General features: G+C 38.2%; 1 pseudogene; it reads right to left on the bottom strand.

Moving 5' to 3' along the window:
- Nucleotides 1-951: 951 nt before the first annotated feature.
- On the bottom strand, nucleotides 952-4,449 carry LOC118750463 (annotated as a pseudogene).
- Between the last annotated feature and the right edge of the window lie 19,885 nt (nucleotides 4,450-24,334).

The raw sequence follows: 24,334 nt of genomic DNA, 5'->3' as shown, positions 1-24,334 counted from the left end.
TTGGTTCTGAGTGTTCTTTCATAACCGAAAGACTCAAACGAAGAATCAACCTGCCATCGAAACCCTTGCATGCCCAAGTTTCGGGCAGCAATAATTCAATATCTGCGCAGGTAAAAGAAGCGTGTGCTATTCATTTGCGATCTCCTACGGATCCGTTAATCAATATAAACACGACCGTATTAGTTTTGCAACAATTGAGAGGGGATTTGCCGACTTGCCCAGTAAGCGCAATGACGCAGCAAGCATTCCCAGACTTGATGTTGGCGGACAAGAGATTCTTCGTCAACGAGCCCGTTGACCTCGTCTTAGGCGGAGACGTCTACCCGCAAATCATTTTAAGCGGGTTAAAGAAGAACATCCTAAATACACTTCTCGCACAAGAAACCGTGTTCGGTTGGATACTGACCGGTCAAGCGGAATCATCGAATACAACCAATAAAAGAGTATCATTTTTTAATGAAGTTACTGTGGATAAACAGTTAACGGCCTTCTGGGAGCTAGAAGATATCCCCAAGAAAAGAAGTATGAATGCCGATGACATATACTGTGAAAGGCTTTTCAAAGCAACGACAAAGCGAAATGATGGTGGGAAGTACATTGTCTCCTTACCCTTCAGGCAAGATTTTCCAAATAATGTTTGTCTAGGACCATCACTAAAAAGCGCTTGCTCTCAGTTCTACCGGAACGAGACGCGACTAGCAAAAAAAACCTGTTCTTCAAACAGAGTACAACCGGGTTTTATGTGAATATGAAACATTGGGCCACATGTCAAAGATTTAAACTACCGTATCACCAGAGTCAACCGACTGTTATTTCCTACCACATCATGCTGTGTTAAAAGAGAAGAGTACCACAACAAAGGTCAGAGTGGTATTTAATGCATCATGCCCAACCGCCAACGGTATGAGTTTAAATGACGTCCTCCTTCCAGGTCCTGTACTTCAAGCCGATTTAACTATCCTCATACTCCGTTGGAGACTGTTCCAATACGTCTTCAACAGCGATATAGAGAAAATGTATCGGCAAATATACGTAAACGAGAATCAAACGAAATATCAGCGCATAGTTTTTCGCACCTGCCCAAGATACCCAATTAGTTTATTCGAATTAAAAACGGTGACTTTTGGCATCAACTGTGCTCCTTATCTCGCGATAAGGACATTGCATCAACTAGCTGATGAGGTTGAGAGCTCGTTTCCAATCGCATCCGAAATTTTGCGAAAGTGCATGTACGTGGACGACGTACTTGCTGGAGAACACAGCATCGAAGCAGCGATTAAAGCTCGAGATGAGATCCTACAGGTACTGGATTCAGCAGGGTTCCCGTTAAGAAAGTGGACTTCGAACTCCAGTAAAGTACTTGAAGGTATACCGAAATCTCATTAACTCACCGAAGATTTTATAGAGTTTGAAGATTCTAGTGCGGTAAAAGCACTTGGCATCAGATGGAATGCCAAATCTGACTACTTCTATTTCACAGCAAAACCAATAGAAAATCGTGACGTCATCACCAAGAGCGATACTTTCAGCTATCGCCAAACTGTTTGACCCGCTCGGTTGGCTCGCTCCAGTGGTAATTGTCACCAAGATCATTATGCAAAATATTTGGTTGGAGGGAACTGGTTGGGACGATACCGTGTCTACGACCACATTAGATCGTTGGCAGGCATTTATGCACGACTACATGGACATTAATACCATTCGCATACCAAGATGGGTTCACTTTACGCAAACAGATGACGCCGAAATACATGGATTCAGCGACGCTTCGGAGAAAGCATACGCGGCGACTGTTTTCTTGAGAGTTAAGACTGCGGAAAGAGTTGTGGTCAGCCTTCAAATGGCAAAAACAAAGGTAGCGCCCGTCAAAACAGTATCGTTACCCCGTTTAGAACTTTGCGGCGCAGTTTTTCTTTCAGAAACCTTAGAAGCGGTCGTCGAAAATCTGAGTCTTGGACATTTGAAAATAAATCTCTGGACAGATTCGACAATAGTTCTAGCATGGATCCGGAAACCACCGTGTTCGTGGTCAACTTTCGTCGCTCACCGAATAACAAAAATTGTAGACAAGGTGGGAACCGAAAATTGGCGTCATGTGGATTCGGCATCAAACCCAGCAGATCTGGCGAGTAGAGGACTTTCGGCTAGTGAGCTAGTCTACAACTCCTTGTGGTGGCAGGGTCCTTCTTGGTTACAATAAGCCAAGTCAAAATGGCCAGCACAAGAAGCGAACTACGACACAGTCATAGAGGAAAAAAGGGTGCAAGTTCACGCAACAACTAGCACAAATAACTTTGAAATTCTCGACAGATTTTCAGATTTCTCAAGAGCTTTGAGAGTCATCTCATATATTATGAGATTCTATCAAAGAACTCACCCCAGTACAAAATCTTCTTTTAAAGCGGAGTCTTCATTAATTTCGCCGGCCGAAATTAAAACAACGACACAACGCTTAATAACCATTTATCAACAACGACACTATAGAGAAGAATATGAACAATTGAAATCAGGTAAATCCATCGAAGCGAAAAGCGAAATTTTGCCCCTTAATCCATTCATCGACAAGGATGATGTTATGAGGACTGGTGGTCGTCTTGGCGCATCCCTTGACTTGGCCTACAGTGAGCGCCATCCAATTGTTCTCCCATATGATTGCAGGTTAACTCGGCTTATTGTCCAGTTCGTCCATAAAATCTCCTTACACGGGGAAAACCAACTGATGCTGCGTCTTATACGTACGCAATACTGGATCCCGCGAGTAAAAAATATGATACGGTCCATCATCCACAACTGTAAAATCTGCACGATCCACAGGAAACGATCACAAACCCAGCTTATGGGGAATCTTCCAACTGAACGCACTACATTTTCACGTGCGTTCACAAACACCGGTGTAGATTTCGCGGGGCCTTTTGACATTAAAACCTACCGCGGTCGAGGATGTCGTCTGTCAAAAGGCTACGTTTGTCTCTTCGTCTGTTTCTCGACTAAGGCCATCCACCTGGAAGCCACTAGTGACCTTAGTACTGCTTCTTTCCTAGCAGCATTTGCCAGATTTATTGCTGGACGAGGGTGCCCAAAGAATATTAACTCCGACAATGGAACTAACTTTGTCGGAGCCTCTCGGTCTTTGCGATCCGAATTTAAAGCCTTCGTGGCCGACTCGCGCAATCAGGCCCTGTCTAAATACTGCCACCAAGCTCTATCGTGGCATTTTATACCTGCAGCAGCCCCTCACATGGGTGGACTGTGGGAAGCTGGGGTTAAAAGTTTTAAGAGCCACTTCAAAAAGATCGCGTCGGACCACAAATTCACTTTTGAAGAGTTTAGTACTCTTCTATGCCGGGTTGAGTCTTGTCTCAACTCGCGACCACTTAGTCCATCATCCAACGAACCATCAAACTTGGAGCCGCTTACCCCAGGGCACTTCCTTATTGGTGGGCATCTACTTGCCCCACCAGAAATCGACGTAAACGAGACTCGGGCCTCTATCGTAAACCGTTGGGAAAAATTGAAAGCATTACACCAGACTTTCTGCAGAAGATGGAAATCGGAGTACCTAACCGAGATGCAGAAACGCGTCAAGTGGAAACATCCACAAGCCAATTTAAAACAAGGGGACCTAGTCGTCATTAAAGAAGAAAACCTCCCACCCAATGAATGGAGACTGGGAAGAATAGCCAAACTACACCCTTTATTTAGACAAAAGCCTAGCAGAAGCGTGAACAATAGACCGAATATTCCTTGCCAGCCGGTAGCTAACATTGTCGGTATATCAGTACCCTTAAGATACTTTTCATCATAAATAAATTTGGCGCCATGGAAAATTTTTGCGAAAACAACTAGTAAGTTGCCGGTTAACACTGCATTGCTGTCCCATTTGGGCAAGGAAGAGCGATCATATTCAACACGATGCACGTCAACGGACATGATAACCACGATGCCGCAGCTGATGGTGAACATAGCCATCCAATGGCGTGCAGTAAGCGTTTAATTGAGGTGAATGGCACCGAATATACCAACGAATATGAGGGCAGCCACCCTCAGCATTTGAAAATTGGATGCATAAGTTAAGTAGAGGCCGGTAAGCATCATAGCCGAACCAGTGGCATCCAATACCGCCGAACAGGCGCAACAGGCGAATCGGGGAAAATTCTCTTTCGCCCCGTGTTAGTATATTTTCACCTTCAGCGCCCGTCCCGCGTCGCTGAAGAAAAAAAAAAAAAAAAAAAAAAAAAAACACAATTTTGTAGATGACGAAGCAAAGAAATTCTCCTAAGAACATGAATGCTGTTTGCACCAGCGGATTTTGGAAACGACGCAATTTTCCATCACTACATTCACCTTCCAAAGTGTCACTCCACTTGAGCAGCAAGACATTCAACGCGCCCGTACAAACGTATAGCAATGGTAAATACATCTTCACCTGTGCCTGTTCAATTGACAAAATATTACCTTTAAATTGAAGCGATGGATTTCGCAACGATATGTAATGCTTGCTTTCGTTCTTTGTTAAAGGTTTGCACTAATTTAATTATTTTATCTACTTTACTATTTTTCGTTGCTAATTTCCTCACCAACTGCAGTGATATTGTCAATCGCCAAACTGTTTTTTGCGGTTCATAACTTCCTATGGCCGCTGATATGGAGGGCAAATAATTACGTTCATCACAGTGCGTCGAAGTAGAACGTTCAAACTCGAATAATAGCGACCAAATAATACAAAATAAAAAACTGCCCAGCGCAAGACTTACAACGGCAATGGCAATTGTGCCAAATCGGATGCGGAAAAGAAGTTTGGACCATCCATTCGGTTGTAGGTAGCTGAGGTTTTAACTTTACTGCCTTTAGCCCAAAATGTCCAAAATTATACCCACCATTGCTGGTTTTGCCTCACAATTTACGTGTGCATAAATTCACGTACCTTGGTCATATATTAAAAAATATGTATATTATGGCAGCTTTATTGTTCATCTCAATGGTCTTTGCTGCTGCTTTTGCTCTGGTGACAGCTGTTGTTTTTGTTGCCCTTGTTTCAGTACTAGATGATGCAATCGCAAACGACAGTGAGGTATTATTGGCCAGAGCCGTCTCAGCGGCAACAATCAGAATGTATCTTTCAGTATTCTAAAATTCAAATACATGAATATACCAAATTCTCTATTTTTTTTTAATAAATACTATTTACAAATTGCACTACTTACCCCGCTGCTGGCCTCGTGTTCATTGTGGAAATGCTTGTCGTCGGCCGCAATTCCCATCAATGAAGTGTCAACAAAGAACGTAAAGTGTAATCTACGCTCTTTGATGACAGCATTTCTGTATAAAACCATTCAATTAAACGTAATTATTGGGAATCGGGTTAGGGAGGTTTTGCACCATTATGAAAAATTATGGGAATTTTTTTTCTTTTGGGTAGGAGGCTATAGTGATTAATAACAAAACACCACCACAATGTTTTTCACCCATTTTCTACGATATTGGCGAATTATTCTGTCAGTATACACTGCGTGGCATTGAATTAGCCCCGAATTACTTACACACTGCGTGGCATCGAATTGGCCCCGAATGAATTAGGAAATTCAAAATGATTAAATTTATGCATCAATATAAAACGAATAAATAATTAGAAATGGAAACTCACGAAATAAGATAATATTCATATATCCCCATACATATAGATACATATATTCTCGTCTATTTTTTTTCTTGCGTGCGAGCGCCTTAAATTCCAAAGGCGCCAGCGCGTAAATATAACACTGGAACGTCGCTCAATATCACGAGCGCCACTTAGAAAATTCCTGAATAGCATTACAGTAATGCTACGGCCACACCAGGCACTTCATAGGGAATTTATAATGCTGGAGTTAAACGCATGTTAATATTTTATGCAACATTTCTATACATATGTACGATAGCAAATGCAAGAATACACGCCACTTGCCACCCACCCATAAGAAATTCAAAGCCAAATAGAAGTTTGGTCAACCAAATACTACAAATTGCAGAATGACCCGATTCTCAGCACTGCGCTCGAAAACTGAGAGGAGCTCGGAGGAGTTTCCAATCGCCTGTCGCTTGTGCGACAAAGACCACGGCATAAGACTTTGCCCCATCTACCGCGGTAAGACGGCAGAAGAACGACTGCGAGCGATCCTCATACACCGCTACTGCCCGAACTGCCTCTCGCCATTCCACCGTCTGGAGAATTGTGCTAGCGCCGACAGATGTCACAGGTGCCGTGAGAAGCATCATCCTTCGCTCCATATCGAGACCAACGATAATTGGAGGCAGCCAGCACGCAATATAGAGGATGATGACAACAGTTCCCAGGGTGCCTTATCTATCCACATAGACGAACCTTATAAGTCATGGGCTCAGCAGGTCGAGGAGGCAGAGATGGAAGAAGCTACGACTGAGGTCGCTCCTGTGGAAGTAAGTGGCGGCTCGGAAACCCGTTCTTTCCGACCACCACTCGAACATGAGAAGCGAAGGGAGAGCAACTCTGCAACTGGGTCCTTCAGACAGCCTGCCCAGTCGCAATCACAGCATCCGGGTGGCTCGGAAACTAGTTCTTTCCGACCGCCCCCATATCCCAACGGTAAGAGTCGTGATGGCGCGGGAACTGGTCCTTTCCGCTCGTCTCGACGTAAGACTGTTGGGAAAGCACCATATCGCCGACCACGAGAGAAGAACCGAGATCAGGATGCGGCTCTAGCCGTTCGACGCCTGGGGTTTCGAACCGGTCGCACAGACAACAGTACGATGGCTCCACCGATCTTACGCTCTTTTCAGCCGATTGCACCGACCGCCATCGTTCGAATCGAGTCTGGTGGACGCCTGCACCTGGTCCGCGCAATAATTGACCCCTGCGCGCCCAGCACGGTAATCGACGCTAGCCTGGCGCGGGACCTACAATTGGAACACGGAGGTTCTGGACGAAACAGGAGATGCTCGCTAGTACTCAGAGGAAAATACGGTGTCGCGGAACGCGTAACAACTCAGGCGACAATCATGGCACAACACAACCGATTGAGCCCGACAACGGACATAGACCCCGCGGCTGCCGCGCCATTTCAGTTTATGCGGTTGGCCGATCCAAATTTTTACCGGGCTACCCCGATCCGTCTGACTCTAGGCGTCGATGTATACGCCCAGGTCATGCTAAGAGGGACCCCGCCATCTTCGGTCTGTGGCTTATTGACGCAGGCAACCATATTTGGGTTAGTGGTTTCCGGAGCTTACCAAAAATAAAAACAAATTAGAGTGCTTAGTTGATTAATATACGCAATAAAGTGCATTGAAAATCAAAACCACGTCCATTTTGTTCTTTTAACTCTCTCTTTAATTTCCCAATAGCTATCTAGGAAGAGGCGGTGCAACCTGGGTGCGACGAGCGAGAACTAAGTGCAACCTGGAGCTCTTCCAGTCTCTAGTGGTTACCGTCAAACTTATTATCGTTTCTGACGTGGCATGGTGGGTACCTTCCGTATTCCGTTTGTATAGTTTGCGTATCGCAAGGGGGCGGTATGTTTAGGCCCATACCTAAATATGCTGCACCACCCTAATGCGCGTTAAATAATTTTGTATCTGAGTGCACACACACATATATAAGATACGGCTAACATTCCAGCCGTTAACAATATGCCCCGCCGTACGGTAACCAGCGTTGCCATTTTAGCCGTTTTCCGGCTAGATTTAGCCAGTTTTGGTAGCAACTAGCCGGAGAAAATTCGATCTAGCCGGCAGCCGATTTGTTAGCCGGTTTGAAAAAAAAAGTTAGCCGTTTTTAGCCGATTTTACTATTTGCCTAATTTTCAGGTGCAAAAAGTAAACAAGTTGTTCGAAAGCAATAATGCAGACCCAATGAAGATTTTTAATGAACTCAATGTTTTACTTTCGCATCTATTCTCCCTAGTGGTTATTAGCGCGGACACATTTGATCCTATATGCTCCCCGTTGGAACCATACCTTGCTCTATTTCCCCAGTTTTATCACAGTTTTGAAGAGTATTTAAAAACAAAAGTAAGCACAAACGCTTTTGACCACGAAGCCGAGAAAATAATTCTAGAAAATGGTCGCTTTTTTATTATCACTTTAATAAAGGAATTACGCCAACACCTCCCTACAAATATTGCCACACTACAAAAAATTGACTTTTTCGGTTGGAAATGCATTAAGATTAATTAAACCAAAAGTATTTGTTCAACTACAGCAACAAAAGCACAAATATAATGCCGACGAAATAACATCCTTAGAGATATCAATGAATATAATAAAAACTAAGCAAATAAATCCAATGTGCGTTAAAACGTTAAACGCTATTTTAAATATAAAATACGGTTTAAACCGTGAAGAAAAATGCTGCCATAATTTTACTGTAGATGACGATCTCTTAAAATTAATGAATTCAGGTGATATATACAATAGTGACTCATTTGATGATGAGGAATATACTCTCGATATAAATTAATGGTGTTAACTAGTCTTTCGTTTCTTGCGATTTATTTAAATAAAGCATGTGAATTTTCACTAAAACATTTTAGCCGTTTTTTGCCAGAGTCTATGTGAAATTTCACTAAAACATTTTAGCCGTTTTTAGCCGCTTTTTTTTGCCAATCTAGCCGGTCGGCCCAAAAGGTTCTGGCAACACTGACGGTAACTAAGTTGAGGGGAAACTCAACGAAGGTTACTGTTCGGCGGGCTCAAACCCTTTTTCGTTTGTTGGCACTCCTTCACTTCCTTGAAGACCAGCATAGCGACTGCCAGCCACCACACCACGTCAGAAAGGTAATCTCATCAAGCTATCAGCAAAATATCTATTTCAATTCACGCTGTTTTATTAAACATTTTCCTACACAAATAAAGCAAACATTTGTTATTATTGTTAAGAATTACACACTAATACGCTGTTGTTTTTTTTCACTTTATTTTCTTTACGTGCGAGCGCCTTAAAAATCCAAAGACGCCGGCGCGTAAATAGAGTCCTTAAATTTCGAAATATTGAAGTTTCAAGCATTTCTGAAATTTACCGTTATATGAAAAGCGGCCTGAATTTTAGTCCGATTTCAATAATTTTCAACGTTTTGCTTTTATGTGGCAAGCACAATAACCCTACCGAGGTTGGTACAAATTGGTTGAACGGTTACCCATATACATATATGTAATCATAAGTGGGCGGAGCCACGCCCATTTTCCAAAATTTTATCACAAACATATTTCTTTGTTAAGAATTGTTGCAAGCATCAATTTTAAATTAATTAGCTTTAATATTTACTGATTTATCGAAGATTTTGTATTTCTCTAAATTATCGTTATATGGGCTGTGGGCGTGGTTATTTTCCGATTTTAAGAATTTTCGGCCATTTGGTATGTTTTGCGAAGGCCAACAACTGTGCCAAGTTTGGAAGAAATTGGTGCAGCGGTTACCAAGATATACACATGTAACCATAAGTGGGCGTGGCTACGCCCATTTTCCAAAAATTTATAATATTCTTATTTTTCGTCTAAAACTTATTGCAAATTTAAATTTTGAGTGAATAATCTCCAGTAGTTACTAAAATATCGCAGTTTTCGTATTTTTGAAAAATACCTTGGATAAATGGAAACCTGCATAACAAATTTCGTTGAGATATCTCAATTTTTGCTCGAGTTATCGTGTACACGGGCGGACGGACAGACGGACAGACAGACATGGCTTAATCGATTTCTCTTTTCATTCTGATCATATATGTATAAATTTGTCTATATCTATCTCAATTCGCTTTGGCTGTTACAAACAACCGTTATGTGAACAAAATTAATATACCCTTGTGCACAAGTGCGCTCGGGTATAAAAAAAGATACAATCATAGCGCACGGCAGTGCGAGGGAGTGACGAAAGCAGTAAGAGTAGCATGCTGAAATGACTCGCTTATATATACTCGAGATTTGGAAGTTTTTATAGACGTCCAATCGACATGCTTGAGATATCGTAGAAAAGGTCTTGCAGAGTTTGTCCAGAAAATGTATTCAAGCTTCATAAACCATTAACCGGATTCTAAAAATTTGGCTAAATTGTTGCGAAACAAATAACATTTTTTGGCTTTTGCCGGTTTAAGGCCAATACCTTTCAAACGATACCTTATATATTAAGTTCCGTCTACTAGTTGGAAAGATATAGAGGTAAATGTGTTTTGGTTCGTGTCTCCACTACGAGATGCTTTGGTATGTATGTAGCGTCTGTACGTACCTTCATTTAATTTTATACAAACTATTAAAGTACAAAAAAAAACATGTCATTGATGTGGATATCAGTAGAAGGGTCTTCAAACAGGCTATCTAACGCTATCTTTTGTGCTTATAAAATATAAATATGTCATAACGTTATCGCCTGAAAACTAAAAATCGGGCTGCTGAAAATATACATTTCGGAAATTTTCTCAAAAACTGGTCAGTCGACTTTATTCTAAGTTTCCACAAGTCTAGCCCAGAATCTTAGCTTTGATTTGGTATATAGCTTACATCTGGGAAAACTCCTGTTGTGGAGATATTGCGATTCAAATTGAAAAAATGTCGCTCTAAAAAGGGTCAAATGGTTAAAAATTAACATATCCGTCTAATTTGGTTACTTTAAGATATAAAAATAACATACCCAGTTCCCCGAAAAAAATTTCCCATTCACCAATTGTCACTTAAGCCGAAATTCCCTGCAAATTGGGGAATTTCCCGCGAGTTGATAAATTGAAGGATGCAGCTGCTCTAATCAATTCGTACATGTCTTGGAAGCCACAATTTATGTGTATTTTAGAGTTTTTTTCAGTCACATGCCGAAATTGTAACATTTTTCCCCATTTTAATTGCAGGTATGTACGCAGTATTTAACTATGCTACATGGGTTTATCACCCGCACTTAACCAACCTGGGAAGACGCGTACAATATTACCTACAGTCGTACATAAATATGTATGTATGAATGCATTTAGTTCACCCAATGTGCCGCTTCTACTTACATAAAATGTATAAATTGCCACTGAGCAAAACAAAATTTCTTAAAAAAACACATGTGTGCGCCCCACACCCGGCAGAAATCTTAACAAAAATAAACTACGAGACTAAATATCAGACGAATACAGTTGTTTATTGTATCCAAAGTTGGTACCAAGTTGATGAGTTTTTATCATTTCTCATTTTTTTTTCGAATACAATCGATATGATCATTCTTTTTCGTTTTTTTCCGTATTCGAAAAATTATGTGTTTCAATGGACACATCGATTTGAATACATAATTTAGATTTCGATAATATTTTTAACAATTTTTATTGAGCTCGAGGCCGTTTTTAATGAAAAACTTATTGTGGAAAAGCAACAATAATTTGAAAAATGGTAGAAGTGATAGCTATTTCGGAAATCACCACATTTCCTCATCAGACTTCTTTCAGTAGGATTCGAACCGACGATCCCACTGACTCAGCCAGTTGCTTACGCACTGTGCTAAGGTAGCCTTGTAAAATATCGTTGCTTTTTCCCACTTTTTCATTTGCTAGGCCAACACAATCAAGCGCAGCTATTCCGCTACGATTTACACTTGATCATGTGGTTGTTGGTTTTGATGGTTTTTGTTAATAATTCTATTTTTAGAATGTTTAACTTTTAGGTGTGCTCGGCCTTAAGGTATTTGTTTTTGTTATTTTATGGCCTTATAACAATTATATTCAACAATTTTTATTGAGCTCGAGGCCGTTTTTAATGAAAAACTTATTGTGGAAAAGCAACAATAATTTGAAAAATGGTAGAAGTGATAGCTATTTCGGAAATCACCACATTTCCTCATAAGACTTCTTTCAGTAGGAATCAAACCGACGATCCCACTGTTATTTGTTTTCCCCCGAACGAGGATCGTCGTTTGATTCGTATTTTCGTAGTGTCGGCTATTAGTGCTAATAATTTTATAATATTTTATTATTTTTATAATTTTCTGAAATCATGAGAAAGATATATTTTTGTGAAAGAATTCCATGTACAGTTGGTGTACCACAATAATAAATGACACTTTTTTTGAAGCCTGTAATAAACGTTACAAAATTTTATTCAACTTGTTCCTCATTTTTTCTATAATAAAATAAAAACAAATAGAAGTGGGTATATAACAGGGGTGGGCAAGGCTGAGGCCGAAAAGAGCCACATGTAAAGTCTAAATGCTACAAAGATCCACAAAAAGAAACAACAAAAACGAAAAATTTATTTTTAAATGAAAAAATTTTAAATGAAAAACATTAATTTTATTATTATTCTAATGTAAGTAAGATAGATATTCCAGAAAATTCAAAAGATACTTTTGGCCAAATTTTCAAAATCCAGCTTGCAAGTTAGACGAACAGATGATAGAAATTTTGTTTACATTCAAACGTATAAAATTGAAATCCCGAAGTCTCATCCTGACACAGTTCACTGACTAAACGAATAATTACTTACTTTTTACAAGTTTAATTAGTCGCATTTTACTATTTTAAATTCCAAATAGTGTTGCCACTTTACCACAATTGCGGTAGATCTACCAAATTTTGGGTAATTTTTCACTTCTACCACAACTACCACATATTTAAAAATATCTACCACAATTTTACTGAAATAAAATTATTAACCTAAGTTGCCAAACTGTTGCTTTCATAAACAGCAAATTTTCTCCTCAATATGAATTTAAAAGTCATACAAATGTATTGTGAATATTGGGTTAGTTGAAGGGCTGAAGGTGCTGCTAAGCATTTCAAATTTTCTATTGCGTATATAAAGGATAAGGTGCATTTACACGAGGCGATTTTACTGGCGATAGGGCAGAGAATGTGCCTTTTTTGCCTTAAAAGAGTGTGCATTTAAAGAAACGAATAACAAATTTTCTCACCGTTTGCCTTTATTTTAGAATCGAACGCGAAAAGAGAAAGGGACAATGAAAAGGCGATATTTTTTAGTAGACATGAAAACATTGTAATACTTTTTTTTAATTACTTATTTACATTTCATATGAACAAATTCATTTCCACTTAAAAACTTATTGCACTTGTTTACATCACATCTATTATTAGTGACTTATGTTTGTTCTGAATTCTGAAATACACTAGCAGATAATCAGAGTTCCATCGAGAAAAAATCGTCGAACAAAAGTTGACCTACTGTTAACTTGGGGCAAGGTATTTTTTGTTGCTTAGAAATTTTAAACTTTATTTACACAGGCGATTGCAGTTTATCTACATTCGTATACTATTTACTTCATGGCCTGAAAATTTTCTTTTTGGAAAATATATACCATATGTGAATGTAACACTTCTATTGTAAAAAGTTTACACATATTCTACCACACTTGGTTAGAGATCTACCACTGTTTTTATTAATAATCTACCACTAATTTGGTTTTGAAGTGACAACACTGATTCCAAACCATCAAATTCAATTTAGGGATTTGCGTAAATTCCAACCAGCTGTTTTTAATCAGCTGTTTTCTTGTTGGTAAATTGCTATTGGCAAAAACTTTTCCAGCAGAAACCAGCAGCTTTCCCTCAAAATGAATTGTCATTTTGCTCTCTCAATTTCCCCTACTTTGCAAGTTTTTTGCGTACGCGAACACACTTTCAATAATTATCCGGTACGCGAATGCAACTAATTGTGAACAGTATTTTGACTGTACGAATTTCATTGTAGAGTACAAAGACCCACAGTTATACGTGGTACCAAGAATTGAAAATATACGGCACGCAGCTGTAATATTTTAAATCTGGTACTTGTTGCCGGAATTCAAGCAATAGCAAAGCTTTATGTTGCTTTTCCATTAGTATATAAAAAGAATAAAATAGAAAAACAACACAATGGAAAAGAATGTCCAGCAAAGAAATATGTATTTTAATAAGTAGAAAGAGCCAAAATGTTCTAAGCAAAGGGAAAATAAAAAGAGCCGCATTTGCCCACCGTTGGTATATAACAAATGACTAAGTGACCATCAAGTCAACGTGCAGGAATGGTATTTTCAGAGATAGTAGTCGAGAGTTCTTGCTTTAATTTAAGCCAGGAAGGTTCTATCACCTTTTGTTTCTTTGTTAGAGCTTCTAAAGTATTCCAAAAAACGCGATTTTTTTTACACTTTCGCATCGTTTTTTTCAAAATCTGGAGCTGATGGATTCGCTTACGGATTCGTAATCAGCACAAAAAAGTCTATCAAAAGCAGCTTTAATATTTGTGGTACCAATTTTTTTTCTATTTTTGTGGTCCATAATAACCTTCCCTCCCCTTTTGAGTTATAGTTTTACAAAATCATTCAATGAATATCATCATGCATGTGTAGGCATAGATAGAGAACGAGCACACAATGGGCTAGCTTTTCTCATAGCAACATCAACAATTACCGGCAAATAATCGAAGCAATAGCCATAGTGGAAACTAACGTATGCGGAATGAAATACGAACTGATGCAGTAAAAAGAAACAGGTATACTTTCGGATGCAACAAATATTGTTTTTCCACTCACATAGATATTGTCGAAATTTCCAAGACAAATTTTTGTAGAAAAGGCGGGCTTTTTTAAAAATATTACTTTGGGACTTTATTGTGCCAATTTAAGTTGTTATATTTTTAGCCATTTAGACGATAATGAGTTCACAGTTATATTTAGGTGTCCTTTTATGGGTCCCCAATGAAAAATATTTCCCTAATCCGTAGTACAAAACTGAAATGAATGTGCTTTTAATTTTTCCTTTTCAACATTTGAAAAATCTTGAGTAAAGTGGTTTGCACATATTTCACTATATCCCCGGCTCTTGCATGGTCTCTGATGCTTTTTTGCTTACTTTGCACTTTATTGTCATTATACGCTTGTTACGGTCTCATTTCGCTGCTATGTGAAACATGTTTTTTCGCACTTGTGGGTTTTTTTTCTACTGTTTTCCTCTTCTATAAAGCCGACATCTCCCTTGAAAATAAAGTTTTTTTTTTAAGTCTCATAGAGAAAAAATGCTGGAATGCTTGCTAAGAACGCACAGTAGATTTTGGTATACTTTTTTTGGCTCCTGTGTTTATCAGAATTTTTTTAAAATCTGATTAGAAATAGTCTACATTTCATTCCGCATACGTTATGGGAATGGCAACACACATACCAGAAACAATAGAATTGATAGCAACAATAACAACAAACTTTTTGGTAGTAATAGGGGCCGAAATGCTAACGTTCGGGCTTTAAACGCGCAAGCCCCTCACGAGCGAAAACTGAGGGGGGAAGAACTGCACGGATCATTTTTAAATCAAATTTATTTAAATGCCTCAATTTAAACTATTCAGATTTCACACAGCTTTACCTCTCCGATTCCAGCAAATTTTTGTCGTTTTTAGTAGAAAGGCAAGCCTACATTTCACTAATTAAGATTTCAAGTCAAAACGAGCACTTCTCGATTGACCGACGCGAGACAATTCGTATTACAGGGGTTACTTCACACGTACAGTGGTTCGGATAGCAGATCTAGCTGGCCGAAAGTCAAAATTTTATTTGTTTTTCAAATACTACATTCAAATAGAAATTGCATTTATTAAAGCAATAAATATATGGAAAACAAAACAAGTAAAGAAGTATAAGTTTGGACGAAACCGAACTTTATATACCCGGCGCAACTATCAAATGTCGTCGTTTCAATTTTCTCTAGACAACCTTTGCAAGATAAGCAGAGGTGTTTTTCCCGATTTCATACGTTTTCGGTAAAATACTGAGTTAGACCTAATGAGTTTGGTAGAAATCGATAAAGTGTTTACAAGATACACTTTGTAATCATAACTTGGGCGGTGCCACGCCCAATTCCTCAAAGTCTGTAGCAGTGTCATTTATTATAAAGAGATTGTAACTATTAACTTGGAGTCCTCCGTTATTGAAATATCGGAGTTTTCGTATGTCTGAAATTTACCGTTATACGAAAAGCGGGGCTAATTTTAGTCCGATTTTAATAATTTTCAACTAATTGCTTTTCCGTGCCAAGGTTATTAAGTGCACCAAGTTTGGTAGAAATCGATAAATTGGTTATTGAGATACACATTTGTGGTCATAAGGGGGCGGCGCCACGCCCATGATCCAAAAATTTATAATAATCTAATTTTGTACTAAGTGGTTACTGCAATAATCTATTTTGCGTTCATTAGCTTCAGTAGTTACTGATTTATCGCAGTTTTCGTGTTTCTGTAAATTACCGTTATATGGTAGGAGGATTTCAAAGATTTTCAACAGATTTCTTAGCTAGACCCTATGCAAGGCTCGTACCAAGTTTGGTGAGGATTAGTGATGGGGTTACTGATATACAGTATTTCTTCATAAGTGGGCGGGACCACGCCCATTTTCCAAAAATTTCATTATATTATTTTTTACCAAAATTCTACTTCACATCCTAATTTTCAACGATTTCGCTCCAATTTTACTGAAATATCGTAGTTATTGCATTTCTCGAAAATACCGTGGGAACTAGGTGTGATTGTAGTCCGATTTCACCCATTTTCAACACCAACCTACCCTGGATAACGGGCAACCTACATAGATACCCAATTTCGTTCAGATATCTCAATTTTTGCTCGAGTTATTGTGTACACGGACGGACAGACAGACATGGCTTAATCGACTTCTCTGTTCATTCTGAGCATTTATGTATACATTTGTCTATATCTGTCTCGATTCGTTTTGTCTGGTACAAAAAACCGTGATGTGAACAAAGTTATAATATCCTTCTGTACAAGTGCACTCGGGTATAAATATCGGTGAATTTCGAGAGTTATTGTCAGCTACCGACAGGATAAATGGCTGTATGTTTTCTTAATATTACAGGCTTAAAAGACGTTGGTTTGAAAATCAACTAAATCGGACCACAACCACACCCACCGCCCATATACCGAGTGTCCCAGACTAGGGATGTTGGGAATGTGGAGTTTTAGACATCCGCGATGCCTATGCGGATGCGGGTGCAAATACGGATGCCAAGAATTTTTAAGGAATAATTAATAAATACGGGGATTTAAGAAAATAAAAAATGGAAAAGGTAGTAATTTTTACTAATCTTTACTTTATTTAGTGCTTTAAATTAAAAATTTTAACATCACCTTATTACATTAAACGAGCAATTCTTATATATATATTAATAATCCTGCAATGCGACCGGAAAAAGAATCAAATTTTAGCATTTGGTATAGTGATGATCCTCCATGAATCTCACCTCTCTACGACAATTGTAAGAAGAGCCGCAGCGAGACTTTAGTTTTTCCATAGGAGTTACACGTAAGAAAGTTAGTTCTTTCCTTTTGAGGTCAATATAATTTTCTAGGATCAATGAAAATGCTCGAAGCTGTAAGAATACATTGATTATATGCCATTTAAGTATAATGCAGGCTCATATTATTTAAATTCCTAAAATATCATTTTTAATCCTTGTCCTATTTGTTTGTCAATTCTAGTACATAACAAAATTTTTGTTTTCGAATTTAAGGAATCTGACCAGGCACAATTCTCAAATGGCATGTAATCAATGTATTCTTACAGTTTCGAGCGTTTTCATTGGTCTTAGCAAGAATTATAGAATACAAGATTGCGCATTCCTGCAGGTGATGACGTCACGTTCGCAACGAATAGATGAGATGGAGGAGACAAAAAAGGCGGCGGCCGCCATTTGTAAACAAATCGTAGTTGTGTTCATCTACTTTTTGAACAGAAAATTGAAGATCGACGAAAAATTTAATATTACGCCCAGAAATAGCGAAATAAAGAGGAATAATGAAACACTAAGCTAGTAAAAATTAGTAACGCGAGTTCTTAGCAAATTGTTTCTGCATTTTTTTATAGTTAAAAATGTTCATTAGCAAACCCTAGTAATAATTATTAGTAACTATTCGTACGAGAATAAACTTATCGCTTACAATTCTATGCGGACGTCACACGAACAGCTGATTCTGTCACATTCTCCCAAGAATGATAGAATACAAGATTGCGCATTCCTGCGGGTGATGACGTCACGTTCGCAACGAATAGAGGAGATGGAGGAGACAAAAAAGGCGGCGGCCGCCATTTGTAAACAAATCGTAGTTGTGTTCATCTACTTTTTGAACAGAAAATTGAAGGTCGAAAAAAATTTAATATTACGCCCAGAAATAGCGAAATAAAAAGGAATAATGAAACACTAAGCTAGTAGAAATTAGTAACGCGAGTTCTTAGCAAATTGTTTCTGCATTTTTTTATAGTTAAAAATGTTCATTAGCAAACACTAGTAATAATTATTAGTAACTATTCTAATCTGGCCTGAGTACGATGGGGATGTTGAGAACAGTGCCTTACACTTTAGTAAAATCTCGAATAATATATTCAGTAAACTCATTCCTCTTGTTAAAGAAAATACCGGACCTCGTAACTCGTTGTGGTTTAACTCAGAGCTAAAGCATTTAAAAAATCAGAATAAATCATTTAAACTTTATAAAAAATCAGGCCTGTCTGCTCACTACGCCGCGTATTCCATCCTTCGTCATAAATACAATGCCTTAAACAGAAAATGTTACAGGAATTACATTAATAAAACTCGCATTAACATCGTTTCTAATCCCAAGTCATTTTATCATTTTGTTAACACAAAACGTAAAATAAATGGGTTTCCCTCAACACTGAAATTAGATGATGTTATTTCTAGTGATGATGATATGATTGCTGATATGTTTGCAAATTATTTTGACTCGAACTATTCTGTCAAGCCAAATGAAAAAACTTCTAGCTATCCTTTTCCACTCCCACAGTTTGACCACATCCGTATTCCTTCAATCTCCGCTGACAATGTTCTCCTTCATTTGAATAGTTTAAAAACTTCTTTTCTAAGCGGCCCGGATGGTATTCCCTCCTGTGTCCTAATAAGTTGTGCTGATTATTTATTTAAGCCATTAACAAACATCTTCAATGCTTCTCTAAAGCAAGGAGTTTTCCCCTCTTTGTGGAAGGAGTCGTATATCTTGCCGCTTTATAAAAATGGAAGCAGGTCGAATATTGCGAATTATAGGGGAATCGCTAAGCTGTGTGCCATTCCTAAATTATTTGAAGAAATCGTTACGGAAGAACTATCGTATTCCATAACACCCGTTATCGACGTATCACAACACGGCTTTTGTAAAGGTAAATCAACTGTATCAAACCTTCTTGAATTCACTACAAATGGGAATAATGGTTTCAAAAGTAATTATCAAACTGACGTCATTTACACTGATTTCAGCAAGGCTTTTGATAAAGTATCACATTCAACTCTAATATACAAACTTGATAAAATTGGTTTCCCTCGAATCCTGCTGCGCTGGCTTTCTTCTTATGTCATTGGCAGGAAACAGAGGGTTATCTTTAAAAAATGTTCATCTCGTGTAATTCATGTGACGTCAGGTGTACCTCAAGGTAGCCACCTTGGTCCCCTTCTGTTTATTTTATTCATCAACGATCTTCCAAATATTTTGAAGTATTCGAATTGCTTAATGTACGCAGACGACGTTAAGTTATTTAATTTTATTGGTGCCCCAGGAGACAGGAAACAATTACAGGTGGACCTTAGTAATGTGTTTAAATGGTGCGAAGTAAATTCTATGCCACTGAACTTGAAAAGTGTAAGTTTATGTGTTTCTCTAGAAAACCCTTTCAAGCATATAGCTACCGCATTTGTGAACATAGTGTTGATCAGGTAACTAATTTCATCGATCAAGGCGTAACCATGGACTCTAAGCTTGAATTCAAGTCCCATGTAAACTCTTGTGTTAATAGAGCCAAGGGCGTCTTGGCTTTCATCAAACGTTGGGCTAAAGAATTCAGAGATCCTTATGTCACTAAAGCTCTCTTCACCTCCCTAGTAAGGCCGATCTTAGAATACGGGTCCGTCGTATGGAACCCTAGATATCAAACGCACTCTGACAGACTCGAGTCGGTACAGAAACAGTTCTTATTATTCGCATTAAATAATTTGCCTTGGGATCAGTGTTGCCATTTTAGCCGTTTTCCGGCTAGATTTAGCCGGTTGCGATGGCAAACAGCCGGAGAAATTTCGATTTAGCCGGCAGTCGATTTGTTAGCCGTTTTACAGAAAAAAAATTAGCGGTTTTTAGCCGATTTTGCTTTTTGCCTTGTTTCCTTAAATTTCAAATATGTATATATGTTTCCATTTTTGACTAAGCTACCCAAAATCTGTTAGAAATGGCTACTAGCCTTATCGTGGAGAAAATTTTCATGTCAGGCAGGGTTGTATGAAATTGGGCCGATTTCGCTTATTTTTATTTTAAACGAAGAAGGGATTTTCTTCATAAAATGTTTGTTATAAATGGCTTAGTTTTAAGTGTGAAGTTTTATTCGCAAACTTAGAAAATAAGAAATTGTTTCACTGTTAACACACTTAAGATGCGTCTGTGTTTGGATATAATGCCAACAATCAGAATAAATATAACATGTAGATATTTTCTTCCCAGATAGCGCATATTCAATTCTGCCTAAATTACAAACCATCAGTTTTGCCCACTCCCAAAGGTTTAAGGTAAGGGAAAAATTAATATTTTCAAGCACTATGTACCAGACAACAGCATGAGTTTACTCACTTACATCTAAACAGTATGAACTCATTGCTGTGAACTCTATAAGGTTAGTGAGAAACACCGTACAAACAGTGATATTCATAGTTAGTTTTGAAATCAATGTTTAGCTGCAGTGTACTCACTTGATTTCAAATATGGCATTGATATATTCTTTCCAAATCAAGTAAAGCGAGTGAAAAATGCTGTTATGAAAAGCGAGTCGAGCAATCGAGTGACACTCATTGACTTCAAACAATTAGTAGAGAATACGACAATTTTGAAAATAATGGATATTGATAAAGTATTTTTTTAAATATATTAGTTTTACTAAATTATTTAGTTATGCACCTGACGTACATTTATATAACTAGTCTACAAAAGAAATGCAATGTTACCTCAGAAGACATCGGCTTTATAAGGGACTTGAAAAATAAGTTGCTTTATTATTTAAAAACAGTTGCTGTTGAAAACTAACAGAACTGCACAAAGTTGTGCTTTTTTATACCCGCCAGCAAAAGAGCTCCAGAACTTTACCGAATCTGAGCAAAGGTACACAAAAGAGAAATGTTTACAAATTATGAGAACGTTAACTGAGAATTCTGACAGTACAACGGAACCACAAATTGCGGATACACCTTTGTTACCTTCAGACAACCTTGAGCTGTTTTCAGGTCTTCTTAAACAACCTACCTTTGTGAGCAGAACTGATAAAGCTACTGCAGAGCTGCGGCGATATGAAAATAGTCCCCTTTCAGACACGTCAAGTCTTGAAAGCAATTTTTTTCACATTCTCTTTTGTGTTTTCTATTTGCTTCCACACGCGTCAACTTTAGTTGAATTCAAGTCCTTGGTTCTTTAAATGGGAAGCTACGAAAAGATCAAAAGAGACAAGAAAACTTGAAACGAATTGACGGTACGGAGGTATCTGTACTCTTCCCCTCTCTTCTCACCTCCTTCGCCAACGAACGAGCAGACTTGAAAGCAAGACTTGACGTGTCTGAATGGGGACATATTGAGGTATATTTTCATACGGACTTCGATATAATTAATTGGTGGGAAGGTACACAAATGCGAAATGCCGCTGCTGCATAAACGCAGTCATAGAGTAATAGCCACTCCTTCAACTAGCGCATCGTCAGAAAGAGTGGGCTTGTTCGAGTTGCAATCACAACCGCATTGTTGCGCGAATTATTAAAGTATCGCGTTCTATGTGAATTTCTAGCAATATAATAGGGCTATTCGCGATTCGGTGCATAAGAGCTGACAAATTTATACAATTGCAGAAATATGCCATGGATTGTGAGCGACCTTTATTAAACTGTCATGGTAAAACTTTTTTAATCAGTTGATAGACATGTCAACCAGAGTTGCAATGCATAGCATTTTCATGCTATGGATTTTCGGTATTGCAAATTTGTCAAGCCATGACAAATGCAAATGCGTGTATTTTGTTTGTGTATTGTAAATAGTTTGCAATACAAATTTGCAATGCAATGATGCTAGGCCATTTGCACCGGATCGCGAATAGCCCTATCATTAGGTGGGCAGTTGCAACAATGTTGCCATTTTTCATCAGTTCGGCAGTAATACCGCTTTTATTACTTGTCTCGAACAGGCCAGTTTTTTCTTCTGCTGGAAATGTTATTTCTGACAAAAGATGCCACCTTTTGTCAAATGATGATGCCCTTAATCAGTTGATATTTTTGCATTATAATACGCAGTTAGGAAACCAATAAAATTAACAAAAATTGTCTTTACAAATGATTTTTCTTTGATGCTTTCATTACAGCAGTTATGCCATGCACTTGTTTTTCAAATCAAGCACTTGTTATTTGAATCGAGCACTTGATAGTGTGAATTACTCACTCAACCGACAATGTTTTTTCAATGCTATCGCACGTTATGTTTGGAAATAATTGAGTGCGAGTGTGTGCAGATGTGAAAAGAAAGCGAGTGACTTAAAATGTAATTTGAGTGTATCCATGCAGCTCTCAGCTATGTACACATATGTATTTTTTCAAACAAACTTTTTTGCTGAGAACTTATTTAAATTCCAAAAACCGAACCAACACTGAAGTGAGTCAAAATGAAAATAAAAGAGCACAAATTTTTATGTAAAGCAAAACTCTCTGGGAATCCTACGAGACATCTGCCGGTCATATGACCGGTCATCCAAATGGTAGATCTGCAGTCTTTTGGCATCATATTTTACATCAGAATTGAAGGGATTTCTGAAAAATCTGACCAGTTCTTTTGTGTAACTGTGATTTTGCATCCCTTGTCAACATATGGCCTCGGTTGATGTTAACTTAAGGTCGTTGTTTTACTGCCTTAAAATTGAAGGAAAATTCTTACAGCGTTTTTTATGTGTATTGGTTTCTATTTGAGTGTATTGAGAATCGGCCAGTCTGAAAAGGCCTTGTAGGGAAGACAATAGGTTTGTTCGTCGAATTATCGGGAATTATCACTCAAAATATCAGATAGTAAGAAAAAATGCTCCCAAATTTTGTCTCATGTAGAGAAACTTGCAATTTTCTGTACGAACTCAAATTTGCAAGTTTTTCTGCCAGCTAGTGTCCACGGTTGTATTTCAAACAAAAGAAATTTGTATAGAATTTTTAAAATTTTTTCAGAGGGCCAAAAAACGCGATCTACGTGTATATATCTTGTCAGTCCGACTTTCTTCAACATACGATTCAATGTCTTTGTCGGGTTTACTATATCGACTCTAGTTGAGATTTCATTCCGATTAAGAATACAGTTTTTTTTTGCCGAGTACCTTTCAAATCATTGGAATTAACTAAATTAATTATATTAAATTAATCACATGTTTTTCGTAATTGCAAATTCTTGCTGGAAAAATTTTTTCCGGCTCGAATTTGTAACTTCTCTCCAAGAAATAGTCTTTTTACTCGTGATTTATTTAAATAAAACATGTGAAATTTATTTGAAACATTTTAGCCGGTTTTAGCCGGTTTTATTTGCCAATTTAGCCGGTTCGTCCAAAAATTTCCTGCAAGACTGCTTGGGATTCGACATTAAATCTCGCACCGTACAAAAGCCGCTTGAAGCTCATAAATTTGTCAACGCTGCACAGCCGTAGAGAGATGCTCGGAGTTTTGTTCATGATTAAGATCTTGAACGGGATGGTCAATAGTCGCTTTCTACTGAACCAGATCACGTTTTGTATTCCTTCTAGGCCTTCTAGACATTACAAGCCCATTAAGCTAACTATTTGTAGAACAAATTTTGAAATGCATGATGCTTTTCGTTGCCTATGCCAGGACTTCAATAAGCATTACGACTATTTTGACACCTCCGACTCACATTTTACCATTAAGAAAACCTTACTTGAGATTTTGAATAAATAACACGTAAACCCTTACATTGCACCTTATCGTTCAGCTGGTGAACTGTATTTCTGTTCAGTTTATATATTATATTATTTACTCAAAATAATGACTTCGGGAACATGGATCGGAAACTCGTTCTTTCCGACCATGTTCAACAGCTTGTTCATAGCGCGGAGCGGAAACCAGAGCTTTCCGCCTGCCACAATTACAAAGTAATGTCTTCGGGAACATAGATCGGAAACCCGGCCTTACCGACCTTGATCAACAGCCTGTCCGCAGCGCGGAGCGGAAACTAGGTCTTTCCGCCCTCCGCACATAAAAGTAGACTGAAGACTAAGCCTCGCCAGCTACCAAACCGGTTAATTTATGCTGTTATTATTATTATTATTATTATTATTATTATTATTATTATTATTATT

This window comes from Rhagoletis pomonella, unplaced genomic scaffold (assembly GCF_013731165.1).
Source record: "Rhagoletis pomonella isolate Grant_MI unplaced genomic scaffold, Rhpom_1.0 Rhpom_scaffold_00248, whole genome shotgun sequence".
NCBI lineage: Eukaryota > Metazoa > Arthropoda > Insecta > Diptera > Tephritidae > Rhagoletis > Rhagoletis pomonella.
The sequence above is the reverse complement of the archived record's forward strand: the minus strand, read 5'-3'. Positions and strand labels throughout refer to the sequence as shown.